The sequence below is a fragment of the Nerophis lumbriciformis genome, linkage group LG28 (genome assembly GCF_033978685.3).
Source record: "Nerophis lumbriciformis linkage group LG28, RoL_Nlum_v2.1, whole genome shotgun sequence".
Lineage (NCBI taxonomy): Eukaryota > Metazoa > Chordata > Actinopteri > Syngnathiformes > Syngnathidae > Nerophis > Nerophis lumbriciformis.
In genome coordinates, this window is record NC_084575.2 from 2678885 (window position 1) to 2696922 (window position 18038).

Here is an 18038-nt window from a genome sequence, read left to right on the forward strand (position 1 = left end):
TTAAACTATTGTAGTGGTGTTCTGTACAAAAAGTGCACTTTAATTTAGTGTTGTTTTGATGTCATCTTAGTGACATCATGCACAAAAGTGCACTAATAGCTTCTTTTAAAATGTCTCTGACAATCTTGCACTTTCTGTTTTGAAATGACATGAATGTTTGTGCCACTGCTTAATAACTGTTTAATAAATACACTTTTATTAATTGACTTAGTTGTGGTTTCCCTCTCTGCATGAAAGTTTAAAAGTAGCATATATTAATGCAGTATGAAGATGAATGTTTTAATGTAGACACAAATAATCATCATACTGCTGTGATTATATGCATCAAGTGTTCATTCAAGGCTAAGGCAAAATATCAACATATATATGGTGTATCGTGACATGGACTAAACATATCCACATATATATGGTGTATCGTGACATGGCCTAAACATATCCACATATATATGGTGTATCATGACATGGACAAAACATATCGAGATATTAATAAAAGGCCATATCGCCCAGTCCTAATTAGAATGTTGTTTTTTTTTATATACATATCCACCATCATGTCTTTTATAATGATTGTGAACGATAGAAAAATTCCCCCAAAAAGTGCAGTTCCCCTCTAAATTCCAATGATTAGATTTAAGACTTGAAGTGTATGAGCATGAAGTGATGAAGCCTACTTGGATGAGTCTTCTAAGACAAAGTGAACAGTCCAGTTGTGATGGATTGAATGCCCTGAGAATAAAATGATATGTGCTTACTTGGACTGTGATGAAGCTGTGAGGACTCAGGTGCTTTGTCTTCATGCTCTTCAGTCTTCACAGAGACAATAGTCAGTGGAAACTTGCTGAGCTCAGTCTCCTCCTGCCCTGGAAGAAACTCTTCCTCTTGAGTAACCCAGAGATCCTCCTCTTCTTCTTTAATGTGGGGGGGCTGTGCATCCTCCTGCTGCTGAAGGGGACGTTCTTCTTGACGAGCGTTCATCTGTTGGACGTCCGCAAGACAACACAAACAAACTTCAGCTCAGATGTGTCAAATTTGTTTTAGTCCATCAAATATAATATTTTCCAAGTGGACAGACACCACTTTGTGGTGATGTTCTTCTACACATGGAATAATCATCAGTTATTGATTATTATGAATTGTGTAATTGATCTTGTTTTCTGTATTTACATAAATTATTGATAAAAAGTAACAACTTACAGAAAACCTCCTGCTGGGATTTTAATACCGTCATGACTGCATTAAATCAGTCTGCACAGATACAAGTTTCATTGTGCTGCAGCATCGAGTGACGCCAACTCGCTCCTCCCACTACCAACCTACCAGCCAACCTTGACGTGTCACGTGCACCTCCAAAATAGTCCGACCTCACGTCAACTGTGACCAGGACTGCAGAGCTGTGATCAGTTGGCTTTACTTTTACGCGCAATATCCTCTCCTCACGGCTTCACGGTGGCAGAGGGGTTAGTGCGTCTGCCTCACAATACGAAGGTCCTGAGTAGTCTTGGGTTCAATCCCGGGCTCGGTATCTTTCTGTGGGGAGTTTGCATGTCCTCCCCGTGACTGCGTGGGTTCCCTCCGGGTATTCCGGCTTCCTCCCACTTCCAAAGACATGCACCTGGGGATAAGTTGATTGGCAACACTAAATTGGCCCTAGTGTGTGGATGTGAGTGTGAATGTTGTCTGTCTATCTGTGTTGGCCCTGCGATGAGGTGGCGACTTGTCCAGGGTGTACCCCGCCTTCCGCCCGATTGTAGCTGAGATAGGCTCCAGCGCCCCCCGCGACCCCAAAGGGAATAAGCGGTAGAAAATGGATGGATCCTCTCCTCATTCTTCCTTCTGCGAAAGCAACATTCTTAAACCCAACAAAAAACAAACAGAAGTGCAGCGAAGCACGTGTAACAAGTGCCAGCGAGTGTGGCCGTGCGATAGTATGTTGGTTGAACCTCACTCACACCTTAAGAAATGTGCTGGCGTGAGAATATATATACACTATATTGCCAAAAGTATTTGGCCATTCATCCAAATGATGACAATCAGGTGTCCTAATCACTTATAAAACCAAGCACTTAGGCATGGAGACTGTTTTTACAAACATTTTGTGAAAGAATGGGCCGCTCTCAGTGATTTCCAGCGTGGAACTGTCATAGGATGCCACCTGTGCAACAAATCCAGTCGTGAAATTTCCTCGCTCCTAAATATTCCAAAGTCAACTGTCGGCTTTATTATAAGAAAAGTGAAGAGTTTGGGAACAACAGCAACTCAGCCACCAAGTGGTAGGCCACGTAAACTGATAGAGAGGTCAGCATAGTGCAAAGACTCTCTGCACAGTCAGTTGCTACAGAGCTCCAAACTTCATGTGACCTTCTAATTAGCCCACGTACAGAACGCAGAGAGCTTCATGGAATGGCTTTCCATGGCCGAGCAGCTGCATCTAAGCCATACATCACTAAGTCCAATGCAAAGCGTGGGATGCAGTGGTGTAAAGCATGTCACCACTGGACTCTAGAGCAGTGGAGACGCCTGGACTGATGAATCACGCTTTTCCATCTGGCAACCTGATGGGCCAGTCTGGGTTTGGAGGTTGCCAGGAGAACGCTACATTTCGGACTGCATTGTGCCGGGTGTGGAATTTGGTGGAGGAGGAATTATGGTGTGGGGTTGGTTTTTCAGGAGTTGGGCTTGGCCCCTTAGTTCCAGTGAAAGGAACTTTTAATGCTCCAGGATACCAAAACATTTTGGACAATTCCATGGGATGGCACTTCAAGTTCTTATGTGAGTAAAGGCAGGTGGCAAAATACTTTTGGAAAGATAATGTATATATATACATATATATATATTTTTTGAGAATATTTGGATACCTCATGATTCGATTACAAACAAAATATTGATGCATGTTCAATTTGTGTACAGTATATTAAAGCCATTTTTAATATTTAACATGTATTTCATTAAATATTTACTTACATATATAATATATATATAATCACTTACAATTGTGCAAATTGTGTATTCGTAATAACAAGCATCAGTTGATTGAATTTCCATGATATGTCCGCCCGAACTATATTATATTTAATGGGCAGCACGGTGGGAGAGGGGTTAGTGCGTCTGCCTCACAATACGAAGGTCCTGAGTAGTCTTGGGTTCAATCCCGGGCTCGGGATCTTTCTGTGTGGAGTTTGCATGTTCTCCCCGTGACTGCGTGGGTTCCCTCCGGCTACTCCGGCTTCCTCCCACTCCAAAGACATGCACCTGGGGATAGGTTGATTGGCAACACTAAAATTGGCCCTAGTGTGTGAATGTGAGTGTGAATGTTGTCTGTCTATCTGTGTTGGCCCTGTGATGAGGTGGCGACTTGTCCAGGGTGTACCCCGCCTTCCGCCCGATCGTAGCTGAGATAGGCTCCAGCGCCCCCCGCGACCCCAAAGGGAATAAGCGGTAGAAAATGGATGGATGGATGGATGTCCGCCCGAATGTAGCTGAGATAGGCCCCCACCCCCTCCCGCAACCCCAAAAAAGGGACAAGCGGTAGGAAAATGGATGGATGGATGTTATCAAGGTAATAGAAGCGCGTGCAAACAACATAATTTGTATTTATTGCTAATAAAGTTAGCACCAACACAAAGTAGACTACTGCAATGTATGTGTAATATATTATATTACACTGTCATAATAATAATAATTTTAATGTTTATCCTGTAAAGCGTCTTTGAGTACACTGAAAAGTGCTATACCAAATAAAATGTTTTATTATTATTATTATACCATGTGACTTATTACAGACTTAAATTACGAGACGTTCGTTCCTTTCTATTAACAAATATTTAATGATGTTAAGCGTGACTGTACTATACAGCAAAAAAACAGTTAAGGAATTAAATAAGTCAATATAATTCTCATAGAGAACATATAAAATACACTCCTCAGACGCTCGCATTTGCTACAAAGGCCTGCTAGCTGGCTAACGCTAGCACGTTAGCTTCGAACAACATATCAGGTAAATAATATAAACATATATAATGTATATTACCTCATAAGCCGCATGTACAAGAGAGGAGTGGAATATATTCTTCTTATTGTTACACCAGCAACTCTTAAATGGAACTTTCTGTTGTTCTGTGGCTGGGCGAAGGAAGTGTGCACCACTCACTATTGTCCCAGTGAAACACGTGTTTGGACAACATTTGTTCCGCGGTTGAGAACACCTCGATGACGTCACACAGGAGGAAGAACAAAACAAGATGGCGTCTGACGGAGAATACCTTGTTTTGGTTATTATGCTTTCTTGGTCTTAATTACAACGTCCATGTGCACATGTATGTCGTTTAACAGAGTCATTGTTTGTATGCGGATACATTAGTCTGAGTGCACTTTGACCTGCTAGCCTAGCCTGCTGCTTAGCTTAGCTTGTTAGCTGCTAACAAAGAGAGGCGGAAGTGATCGACACATCAAAGCAGAGATCCAATGTAAGTGTAAAGTGTTATTATTGTGTGAACATGTCTACATTAAGCAGAGATCCAATGTAAGTGTAAAGTGTTATTATTGTGTGAACATGTCTACATTAAGTAGAGATCCAATGTAAGTGTAAAGTGTTATTATTGTGTGAACATGTCTACATTAAGCAGAGATCCAATGTAAGTGTAAAGTGTTATTATTGTGTGAACATGTCTACATTAAGCAGAGATCCAATGTAAGTGTAAAGTGTTATTATTGTGTGAACATGTCTACATTAAGCAGAGATCCAATGTAAGTGTAAAGTGTTATTATTGTGTGAACATGTCTACATTAAGTAGAGATCCAATGTAAGTGTAAAGTGTTATTATTGTGTGAACATGTCTACATTAAGTAGAGATCCAATGTAAGTGTAAAGTGTTATTATTGTGTGAACATGTCTACATTAAGCAGAGATCCAATGTAAGTGTAAAGTGTTATTATTGTGTGAACATGTCTACATTACAAATGATGTGAGTGTTGGTGAATCAGCGACTAGCTGCTGCCGTTGAAGAAATATTTGTAATGTTAGGAAGAAACAAAAAACAATAGTAGAGTATGAGGAGGAACTTTGTCCAAAAAAAGAGAAGAAGGAGCGACAACATCAACTACTGGACGCTTTTTTCAAGAAACATCAAGTTGTGTTACAAATCCATCCATCCAGCCATCCATTTTCTTCTGCTTAACCGAGGTCGGGTCACGGGGGCAGCAGCCTAAGCAGCGAAGCCCAGACTTTCCTTTCCCCAGCCGCTTCCTCCAGCTCTTCCCGGGGGATCCCGAGGCGTTCCCAGGCGTTCCCAGGCCAGCCGGGAGACATAGTCATAGTCTTCCCCGTGGCCTCCTACCGGTCGGACGTGCCCATAACACCTCCCTAGGGAGGCGTTCGGGTGGCATCCTGACCAGATGCCCTTACCACCTCATCTGGCTCTTCTCGATGTGGAGGAGCAGCGGCTTTACTTTGAGCTCCTCCTGGATGACAGAGCTTCTCACCCTATCTCTAAGGGAGAGCCCCACCACCCGGCGGAGGAAACTCATTTGGGCCGCTTGTACCCGTGATCTTGTCCTTTCGGTCATAACCCAAAGCTCATGACCATAGGTGAGGATGGGAACGTAGATCGACCGGTAAAATGAGAGCTTTGCTTTCCGGCTCAGCTCCTTCTTCACCACAACGGATTGATACAGCGTCCGCATTACTGAAGACGCCGCACCGATCCGCCTGTCGATCTCACCATCCACTCTTCCCTTACTCGTGAAGTAGACTTCGAGGAACTTGTACTCCTCCACTTGGGGCAGGGTCTCCTCCCCAACCCGGAGATGGCACTCCACCCTTTTCCGGGCGAGAACCTTGGACTCAGACTTGGAGGTGCTGATTCTCATCCCAGTCGCTTCACACTCGGCTGCGAACCGATCCAGTGAGAGCTGAAGATCCTGGTCAGATGAAGCCATCAGGACCACATCATCTGCAAAAAGCAGAGACCTAATCCTGCAGCCACCAAACCAGATCCCCTCAACGCCTTGACTGCGCCTAGAAATTCTGTCCATAAAAGTTATGAACAGAATCGGTGCCTTGGCGTGTCCAACCCTGACTGGAAACGTGTCCGACTTATTGCCGGCAATGCGGACCACGCTCTGACACTGATCGTACAGGGAGCGGACCACCACAATCAGACAGTCCGATACCCCATACTCTCTGAGCACTCCCCACAGGACGTCCCGAGGGAATGCCTTCTCCAAGTCCACAAAGCACATGTAGACTGGTTGGGCAACCTCCCATGCACCCTCAAGGACCCTGCCGAGAGTATAGACCCGGTCCACAGTTCCATGACCAGGATGAAAACCACACTGTTCCTCCTGAATCCGAGGTTCAACTATCCGGCGTAAACTCCTCTCCAGTACACCTGAATAGACCTTACCGGGAAGGCTGAGGATGCTTATACATATTGACACAAATATAATAAAAACACTAACCTTATGACGGATGCTTTTGCAATTGTTCGATTTGATCTTTCACAACACCTAGTGGCCACAATAATTCATTAGTCAAGCTCATGGCGTAGAAAGTTGAACGATGCGGACAGGTTTGTTACTGGATACTTTCTATCCGACTTCTGTTTTGGAGACTTAGTGTACGTATTAAGCAACTAAATTATTTTGATATGCTTAAATGTGCTGTTTTAGCTTAGCTGTTGTGTAGCTGCTAGCTCCTACAGCAGGTGTGTCCAAAGTGCAGCCCATAGCTATGTTTTTAACCGACAACAGGGAGTGTTGAAAATGTGGTATTTGCGTGTCGGTCCAATCAGCGGCAGCTACGCCCTGTTTCGTCATTGGACCTAAGTCTTTGGCTTGGTAGGCGGGACAGAGAGCAAGGGAACAATGTGGGACAGCAATGGTGTCCATCTCATACCATGCTAGTTGTTGCAATGAAAGGTCAACATGATCAGCCACACCCCGACTTCCAACATATATAGAAGTCTAAGGCCTCCTGGTATGAGTCGTCTGACTGGTGATCATAACAGGTGGCGGTACATACGGACGCAGCTCAGTCAGCCAGGGCTTTCACTGATAGAACAGTTGGAGCAGTCCTCGTCCTTGACTCCTTCCCGGGAGGAGGTGTACCCAGTAGATGTCGGCCATTGCTGGTACTTCAGGCTGTGGTACGAGCACGAGCATGGAGGAGCCTTTGTAGTGGTGTCGCAGCTTGGTGGTCGTGCCGTCAGGTAACACCAGGAAGGTTCCTTCTGTGCGATATTGACTGCTGCTTTTTTCTCCCTGGACTCTGACTTCATATCTGGTGTTGTCCTTCAGACCTGGGCCAAGAAGCCACGTAAACCGTGGCAAGAATGTGGGCGATAAGAGTGTATGTGCGTGGGCATGAACTTGCACCCAGTTTCAACTGGAACTCAGGACATATGATTAGTTGCACGGCCTATTCTAATCTATATTACACATTTCTTAATCACTTCATCCTTCATTATCTTAATTATATCCCAACTTTAGCTACTTGTAAAAATGAGTGACTTATTCTAGTCCATTTGTAAATAAATAGTTTTCCTAAATTATAGTCTCCTCACTTTAACCAGACAGTCATTAGGACAAAAGACCCTGCGAGGACTTTGCCCTTTAAAAGGGAAAGCCCGAAAAAGGACAGTAATAAGATAAATTCATCACATTTGCTATGAGGCATTTTATTATTAATGTATTTTGTTCTTGTTACTTGGGGCGGTATAGCTCGGTTGGTAGGGTGGCCGTGCCAGCAACTTGAGGGTTCCAGGTTCGATCCCAGCTTCTGCCATCGTAGCTGTTGTGTCCTTGGGCAAGACATTTTACTCACCTGCTCCCAGTTAACATTGGTTTAAATGTAACTTAGGTATTGGGTTTCACTATGTAAAGCGCTTTGAGTCACTAGAGAAAAGCGCTATATAAATATAATTCACTTCACATGATATGTTTTTGTTCTGTTTTCTCATTTCAAGGGGAACTGCACTTTTTGGAATCATTCACAGTCCCTTTGTAAGTTAAAGTTCAGGTCCCAACGGTAGTCCCACACTAGGTGTGGTGAAATGATCCTCTGCATTTGACCCATCCCCAAGTTCACCCCCTGGGAGGTGAGGTCAGCGGAGGCCGCGCTCGGGAATCATTTGGTGATTTAACCCCCAACCCTTGATGCTGAGTGCCAAGCAAGGAGGCAATGGGTCCCATTTTTATAGTCTTTGGTATGACTCGACCGGGATTTGAACTCCCGACTTTCCAGTGTCAAGGCAGACACTCTAACCACAAGGCCACTGAGCAGGTCGATGGTTAATGCATCCTCAATAGAAAATAAACCTTCGCAAAAGTTAGCTAACAATTGAGTCATTAGTAGCCGCTCTATTCTGCCTATAAAGTGCTCTAAATAACATCCTAAAACCTTCATCAACATTTTAAATACACACTGTACATATATACAGTATGTAATGTAGTAACATTCTTAATAACATGTCATATTTACATATCTTGCTTATTTTAAGCATACAATGTCTGCTCTCACTGGGATGCCGACTGATGGGATGTTCATATCTTCCCGTTTAGATGAAGAATTAAACCTCACAAAGGGTTAAAAAAGGGTGGGTGCAAAAGAGCATATTTTCGTGTCTTTCTTGCCATCTTCAGGTCTAAGTTGGATGTAAAAGTTGACCAAGTTCTCGGTTTATGTCCACAACCTTCACCATATAAATGAGAGGCATGATTTATAATCTAGAATTAGCTTTCACCATCTTAGAGGCGAGAAAGCAGCTCAGTATGTCAATATAGCAGCATAAGCTAGTTATTTCTGTGATCAATGCGCCGCTAAAAGTAGGTCCTTAACGTTAGCGCTTATAATAACAGTATCGCTAATACTTGGTTATTATTCAGGTCACAGGCCACTCCAGGACTTTCAAATGCTTCTTACGGAGCCACTCCTTCGTTGCCCGGGCGTTGTGTTTGGGATCATTGTCATGCTGGAAGACCCAGCCACGTTTCATCTTCAAAGCTCCCACTGATGGAAGGAGGTTTTGGCTCAAAATCTCACGATACATGGCCCCATTCATCCTTTCCTTAACACGGATCAGTCGGCCTGTCCCCTTAGCAGAAAAACATCCCCAAAGCATGATGTTTCCACCCCCATGCTTCACAGTAGGTATGGTGTTCTTGGGATGCAACTCAGTATTCTTCTTCCTCCAAACACAACGAGTTGAGTTTATACCAAAAAATTCTATTTTGGTTTCATCTGACCACATGACATTCTCCCAATCCTCTGCTGTATCATCCATGTGCTCTCTGGCAAACTTCAGACGGGCCTGGACATGCACTGGCTTAAGCAGGGGGACACGTCTGGCACTGCAGGATTTGATTCCCTGTCGGCGTAGTGTGTTACTGATGGTAACCTTTGTTACTTTGGTCCCAGCTCTCTGCAGGTCATTCAACAGGTCCCCCTGTGTGGTTCTGGGATTTTTGCTCACCGTTCTCATGATCATTTTGACCCCACGGGATGAGATCTTGCGTGGAGCCCCAGATCGAGGGAGATTATCAGCGGTCTTGTACGTCTTCCATTTTCTGATAATTGCTCCCACAGTTGATGTTTTCACACCAAGCTGCTTGCCTATTGTAGATTCACTCTTCACAGTCTGGTGCAGGTCTACAATTCTTTTCCTGGTGTCCTTCGACAGCTCTTTGGTCTTGGCCATAGTGGAGTTTGGAGTCTGACTGTTTGAGGCTGTGGACAAGTGTCTTATACAGATAACGAGTTCAAACAGGTTTATTAATTAATACAGGTAACGAGTGGAGGACAGAAGAGCTTCTTAAAGAAGAAGTTACAGGTCTGTGAGAGCCAGAGGTCTTCCTTGTTTGAAGTGACCAAATACTTATTTTCCACCATAATTTACAAATAAATTCTGTAAAATTCCTACAATGTGAATTCCTGTATTTTTTTTCACATTCTGTCTTTCACAGTTGAAGTGTACCTATGATGAAAATTACAGACCTCTGTCATCATTTTAAGTGGGAGAACTTGCACAATCGGTGGCTGACTAAATACTTTTTTGCCCCACTGTATATAAAATGAAAACTAAATAAGATAAGGCTCAGACTTGGTTTCCTAACAAAACTTTTCTACATATAAAGTGCAACATTAAACTGCTTCAAGTTGTTGCTCAGATTAAATAAAATGACAAAACTTTTCTTCTCCATACAAAAAGTGCAACATTAAACAGTTTCAAGTCAACTCATCCTCGGATTAACTTTTCTTTTCCCCCCTCAGCCTTTAACCCTGGTGACTTTCACTCAATCTTCATGTTTTTTGCCAGAAAAATCAGTTTATCCACATTGTGTGCAGAAAGAGCAGACCTGCTTGCAGTTACAATGTCTCCAGCTGTGGAAAATACCCTTTCGCTGGGCACGGAGGTAGCAGGTATGGCGAGGTAGTGCCTGGCTAACTTGGCAGTAAGGGGATATATATGGGCTCATTGTTCTTCCACCATAGAAGTGGGTCAAAATATAGATTTTAATGCAATATAGTCTTAAAACTGCTGCTATAAAAACACCAACGGCATTCGTTATTGCTTTAGCCCTGCATGACTTGCCGAGGAGAGGCTGCTTGAATGTGGTGGTAGCTGTGTTTGTTCGTCTTTCTCTTCGTTGAAGCAATGTTATCCATTGTTGTATCGCACCGCGAAGCCGGAGTGTTCCCAAACGGGAGATCTTAACGAGGAAAGAGGGTCTTCCAGCTCTGGCTTTTACATGTTGTAGTAGCCCGGTCGCTGCTAGCATGCCGTGTGTTGTGCCTCGGTGTGCATTGTTTACACAACGTGCGGTGTGCTACTTAATATGTTCCTGTGGAAACTCGTTCGGTACACCGCCGAACCAAACCGAACCCCCCGTACCGAAACGGTTCAATACAAATACACTTACTGTTACACCCTTAATACACACACATCTGAAGAACATAACAAATAAATATATTTGGTGGGCCAAACAAAATGACTCGGCGAACCAATGTTTGGTATGGGCGATATGACCTAAAATCTATATCCTAATAACAATATATGTTTTGATATATCATTTGGTATATGATTGATAATAGAAGAATGTCACAACTGGTTACAAAGGCTCCTAATTTGGCAGCTGACATATGCAGTAACATATTGTGTCATTTCTAATTGTATTATTTTGTCCAAACAATTATTATTAATGTACTTGTTTATTTACTGTTAATATCTGGTTACTTTCTTTGGGAAAATAATACTGGAAATGATGTAATATTTTACTGCATATTTCAGCAACTAAATTAGGAGCCTGTGTAGCCTGTTTTAAAATGGTTCTATTAGTAATTCTATATGAAATAATATATCACAAAATCAATTTTAAACCATATCGTCTATCCATAGTAAAAAGTCCTGTCGTCCTGGTTTGTTTTTATTTTCCTGTGAATAATGTTGTAAAGAGCAGCGTGTTTGTGCGTCACTGAGATTTCAAGACAGTTCATACGAGAACTTGTTTTTCCTAAGTGCATGTAAAAGTACTGAATGCATTGTGTGACTGAGCAGAGATGGTGTGTTTGTCTTGCAGACGTCTGTGAAGAACATCTTCATCCTGAGCAACAGCAGTGGAGCTTCAGGATGGAGCCACAGCCCTCCCACATTAAGAAGGAAGAGGAATACTCACTCATCACCCATTTTAAAGAGGAAGAGGAGGACCCACTGACCCCTCACATTAAAGAGGAAGAGGAGGAACACAACATCAGTCAGCAGGGAGATCATCTTGAAGGACTGGAGGAGGTTGATGTCACCAAGATGCCAGTGACTGGTGTCCCTGTGAAGAGTGAAGATGATGAGGTCAAAGGTGAAAGTGAGGAGAAGAGAGAGGCGGAGCCTCCAAGCAGCAGCTCAACACAACACATGACAACAGAAGCTGATGGAGACCACTGTGGAGGATCACAAGCAGACAAGATCTTAGCTCCACTATCAGATAGTGAGGACACAACGTCACACTCTCCTGACACTGATGATGAAGACTCTAAAGATGATGCAACATGTCACACTGACAACACTCACTTCACATGTTCTCACTGTCACAAAACTTTTAAATACCATAGTGATCTGAAAACACACACAAGAAGACACACTGGAGAAAAACCTTTTTCTTGTTCATTCTGTGGTAAAGGTTTCACACAAAGGCAATCTTTGAAAATACACATGAGAGCACACACTGGTGAAAAACCCTTTTCCTGTTCAACCTGTGGTAAAGGTTTTACACATAGTCAACATTTGAAAGTACACATGAGAATACACACTGGTGAAAAACCTTTTTCCTGTTCAACTTGTGGTAAAGGTTTTACACAAAGTCAGAGTTTGAAAAGACACAAGAGAACACACACAGGTGAAAAACCTTTTATCTGTTCAATCTGTAGTAAAGGTTTTAGACAAAGTCAATATTTGAAAGTACACATGAGAACACACACTGGTGAAAAACCTTCTTCCTGTTCAATCTGTGGTAAAGGGTTTACACAAAGTCAATCTTTGAAAGAACACATGAGAACACACACTAGTGAAAAAAACTTTTCCTGTTCAACTTGTGGTAAAGGTTTTACACAAAGTCAACATTTGAAAAGACACATGAGAAGACACCCAGGAGAGAAAGTGTTGAGTTGCAGTGTGTGTGGTGAAAGATTGTCTTCTAAGTACCAGTGTAAGAAACACAAGTGTGCTGGTGAGAACAGCAGCAGCAAATGAAACTGCAGGATTTGAAATAAACTGTCAAGACTTTAATGTTGACTTTCTAACAACATCAGCACATATAACATGTGTGACATCATTGTTGTGTGTGTAACTATCTTGTTAATATGCTTCTACATTTTTTTTTTTAACGTTGATGTTCCAGGTAATCTTATTTTCAGTGAAGGTTTAGGATAGCCAAATATAAGCTTTGGCTTAGCCTATTCCTTTTTCGGTCATGCTTTTTCTTTTCTTTTCTTTTCCTTTTGTGTGTAAATGTGTATGATTGTTATAAATGTATAGTCTGTCACACACAATGGTTAATGGTTGATGGTTGATTCTATGACCGAAATAAACTTATTTCATTCATTCATTCATTCATTCATTTATAGATTAGATAGTTTGAAATATGGATGTATTACATAAATATAATTCACTTCACTTGGGTATAAATATAGTAATAAACGATTGGTAACTGAGGAAACTAATTGTTGAAGCTTTGGATTGGAATTGTTTCCTATTGTTTTATGTAGAGCTTCAGTCGTTCAACAGTCCGGGGTCTCCGCTGTCGTATTTTACGCTTCATAATGCGCCACACATTTTAGATGGGATACAGGTCTGGACTGCAGGCGGACCAGGAAAGTACCCGCACTCTTTTTTTATGAAGCCATGCTGTTGTAGCACATGCTGAATGTGGCTTGGCATTGTCTTGCTGAAATAAGCAGGGGCGTCCATGAAAAAGACGGCGCTTAGATGGCAGCATATATATATATATATATATATATATATATAACTTGGATTTCTATAGCACTTTTCTAAGTACCCAAAGTCGCTTTACATGTAGAACCCATCATTCGTTCACACCTGGTGGTGGTAAGCTACTTTCATAGCCACAGCTGCCCTGGGGTAGACTGACGGAAGCGTGGCTGCAATTTGCGCCAACGGCCCCTCCGACCACCACCTATCATTCATCATTCAATTCACCGGTGTGAGTGGCACCGGGTGCAAAGGGTGAAGTGTCCCGCCCAAGGACACAACGGCAGCGATTTTTGGATGGTAAGAGGCGGGGAGCGAACCTGCAACCCTCAGGTTTCCGGCACGGTTGCTCTACCCACTACGCCATGCCGCCCCAAAAAGCATATGTTGTTCCAAAACCTGTATGTACCTTCCAGCAATAATGGTGCCTTCACAGATGTGTAAGTTACCCATGCCTTGGGCACTAATGCACCCCCATACCATCACACATGCTGCCTTTTCAACTCTGCGTCGATAACAGTTAGGATGGTTTGCTTCCCCTTTGGTCTGGATGACACGATGTCGAATATTTCCAAAAACAATTTGAAATGTGGACTCGTCAGACCACAGAACACTTTTCCACTTTGCATGAGTCCATCTTAGATGATCTCGGGCCCAGAGAAGCCAGCGGCGTTTCTGGATGTTGTTGATAAATGGCTTTCGCTTTGCATAGTAGAGCTTTAACTTGCAACTACAGATGTAGCGACCAACTGTATTTAGTGACAGTGGTTTTCTGAAGTGTTCCTGAGCCCATGTGGTGATATCCTTTAGAGATTGATGTCAATTTTTGATACAGTGCCGTCTGAAGGATCGAAGGTCACGGTCGTTCAATGTTGGTTTCCGGCCATGTCGCTTACATGGAGTGATTTCTCCAGATTCTCTGAACCTTTTGATGATATTATGGACTCCAGATGTTGAAATCCCTACATTTCTTGCAATTGCACTTTGAGAAATGTTGTTCTTAAACTGTTTGACTATTTGCTCACGCAGTTGTGGACAAAGGGGTGTACCTCGCCCCATCCTTTCTTGTGATAGACTGACCATTTTTTGGGAAGCTGTTTTTATACCCAATCATGGCACCCACCTGTTCCCAATTAGCCTGCACACCTGTGGGATGTTCCAAATAAGTGTTTGATGAGCATTCCTCAACTTTATCAGTATTTATTGACACCTTTCCCAACTTCTTTGTCACGTGTTGCTGGCATCAAATTCTAAAGTTAATGATTATTTGCAAAAAAAAAAAAAAAAAGTTTATGAGTTTGAACATCAAATATGTTGTCTTTGTAGCATATTCAACTGAATATGGGTTGAAAATGGTTTGCAAATCATTGTATTCCGTTTATATTTATATCTAACACAATTTCCCAAATCATATGGAAACGGGGTTTGTAAAAAAATGTCCACTTGCAATGGAGCCAATGGGAGGTCCTCTATAACCATCCAAAAAGTGCCAACAATACTCCATTTGCATTTAGTGGTTTGAATACCAACCAAGTATTAATGATATTGTTATTATAAGTGCTAACGCAGACAAACTATTTATAGCTTGTGTGTCTATGTTGACATCACCGGCTGGTGAGCTCCTTCCTCGCCTCGGTGCTGGTGAAAGATTATTCCAGATCATGAATTATGCCTCTCACCTGGATAGTAGAAGGATGAAGATGTACTTTGACAAGTTGGTACCGTTTGACAGCCAATTTAGACCCAGCAATGGCGAACGACACAAAAAGATGCTTGGTTTCACCCCTCTCTTCTGTGCGACGATTATGAATCATTGTTTATCTAAATGGGAATATAACAAGATTATATCAGTCTGTGTCATAGTCACAGCAGACTTTGTACAGTAGGTGATGTTTTTTGTTTGTTTGTTGGCTCTCATGAATTCTGTAGTGTGTAATATTCAGTAATCTTGTTAAAAAAAACAAAAAACTTTGTGATGTGTTTTTGAAATTAATGCGCTAATGAGCAACAATATGTAAATACATATATACCTACACTTTCTGACAGTCGCTTCCGGATGCGTCGTTTTGGGGGCGGTCTTATTTACGTGGCTCACCTTCGACAGCGTCTTCTCCCCGTCATCTTTGTTGTAGCGGTGTAGCGTGCAAGGACCGGATTGGAAGAAGTGTCAAAAGATGGAGCTAACTGTTTTAATGACATTCCGACTTTACTTCAATCAACAACGGAGCAGCATCTCCTCATCCGTGGCTCACTAGTGCAACAACAACATTGGAAATGTGTCCCGTGAAAAAGCGTCTGACCGGAAGTCTCTAATAACTAAAGTTCCTTGGGTGAATAATGTAAACTCACTACACCGGTTTGTTTTAGAGCTTTACTGACATCATTTTACACTACTTTATATTAGAAATGGCAACAGCAGAGGGTGAATATCCCATAACAAGAAGATAGGGAAAAAGAAGAAGCTTATCGATTATGGCATCGGCATGGACGTGCGCAAATTTCCAGGACTTCTGCAGATCCCAAATACACATCAGCAGGTACCAGAAGGTAAGAAAAGTTGGTTTTGCATAATATTGCGAAACAAAACGCCAGATAATATGTCTGCTAATGGGTGCCATTTTGTGGTCCTTATACACACATCATAGTAAAACTTGTATCTCTGACTACGGTAGCCATAATGGTCCGACAATCCATCAAGCGGTGCGGCTTTTAAAGTCGTACTAAAACATTTTGACAGATTTTTGTGTGTGTAATGTTCTTTATTTTCAATGGAACATAAAAAGTTTTGTTGTTTAATGGCGTCATATTGCAGTCTACAGGTATCTCTTATGTGTGACTACCATCTACTGGTCACACTTATCATTGCACCTTGTACTAAATAAAATTGCTTCGAGGTCGGTAAGCGGACTATAAGGCGCACTGTCGAGTTTTGAGAAAATGAAAGTATCTTAAGTGCGCTTTATATTCTGAAAAATACGGTACATGAACAAAGTGAGCCTTTTGTCAGTCATTTTCAATCTTTGTTTCAGCTACTTGCAATTCTCCTCCACACGTTTTCCTGTGTGCAGTAGTGTTAGTAGTGTTAGTGTTCATGTTGGAGATGGAACTAGTCATTTTAATACAACGCTGAATTTTAATGTACACATTGCTTTGAAACTGTAGGAGAATGATTTTTATTCAAGTCCTCGTATCAGCTGGTATTTGACACATGCCCCCATATGTCTGCCGGGGGATATGCCTGTTGTATGATTCTTTCATTTTGGGCCTTTTAGAATCAGCATGTCTTTGTCTATTTGTGTCAAGGAGGTGAAATTAGGTCTGAAAACCTTTTGACAAGTGGACTTCATGTCCATTAGGTATTTTCAAAGTGTAGAATACCATCCGCCTTAAACAGAATATTCTACTTTGAAAGTAAACTGGATCATTTATTTTGTGTTTATGCATGACTTCTTGTCCCACACGAGCAGATTTTAGCTCAATTGAACCGTCTTGTTGTGTCGACCACTAAATATAGAAGTCAGGCGGTGGAAACTGACATGTTGACTTCAAAACAATAAATGGAACGAGTCTGTCGCCGTGGCGCCGCTATTCCACATCCAGTGGAAATCCCCGGTTACACTTACAAACGTTGCTTGGCGAGATAAATTACGTAACCATACTTGGGGTTCAAGCAGGCCCGGCCCTAACCAATCTGGCACCCTAGGCAAGATTTTAGGTGGTGCCCCCCCACATCGGCAGTGAAGTGTATATACTCACAAGAACCCGAATAGCTTTGTCTTTGACCTTTTTTTTTTACTTACAACTATACCTAATATATAAAGGGGTGGAAAAGTGACTATTACCTGCAGGGCAAACATTAGCTAACCAGAAGGCAATAACAATGTAAACAAAAAACACCTGCTTGAGAGAGACCTAATACAAACATTTATATGCACGTACAACACTTAGAACTTTTAGCATATCAGTATGTGGAATTAAATTATGGAATAGATTAAGTAAAAAAGTTAAAAATTGTACTGATATGATCCAATTTAAGAGGTTGTTCAAAATAAAAGTGCTTACAGAGTACAAAGAAGAAGAATTATGAGAAATACTTTCAACCTTATTGAAAATAAGATATTCTTCATCTCAGTATGTTAATAATGACTGAATTAATTAATTAATTACATATTACAAAACTGTTGTATACTAACTCATAGATGTTATTTTATTATATAAAAAGGTCAGTAAATGATTCTATATATTTGTAAACGCTTTGAAGTGGGAAAGAGGTAGGATTAAATAAGCTTTGCTTCTTCCTACTCCTTTTCGGGCATGATGTAAAATGAAATGATATGAAATTGTGTGATGTATTATGATGTAAGTGTGTTCATGTTCCAAATAAACTAAAGAAAGAAAGAAATGTCCCTGAGGAATGTAAAGTGGGAGTACTGTAATTACCTAACGTTACATTATTATTTTCCATAACAATTTAGCCCCCTCCACAATTAACCCGACGTTAAAACAGAACTAGCTATTTATTGATTAGCAATTGCCAAATCATGTAACATTAGCTTAATGCTAAAA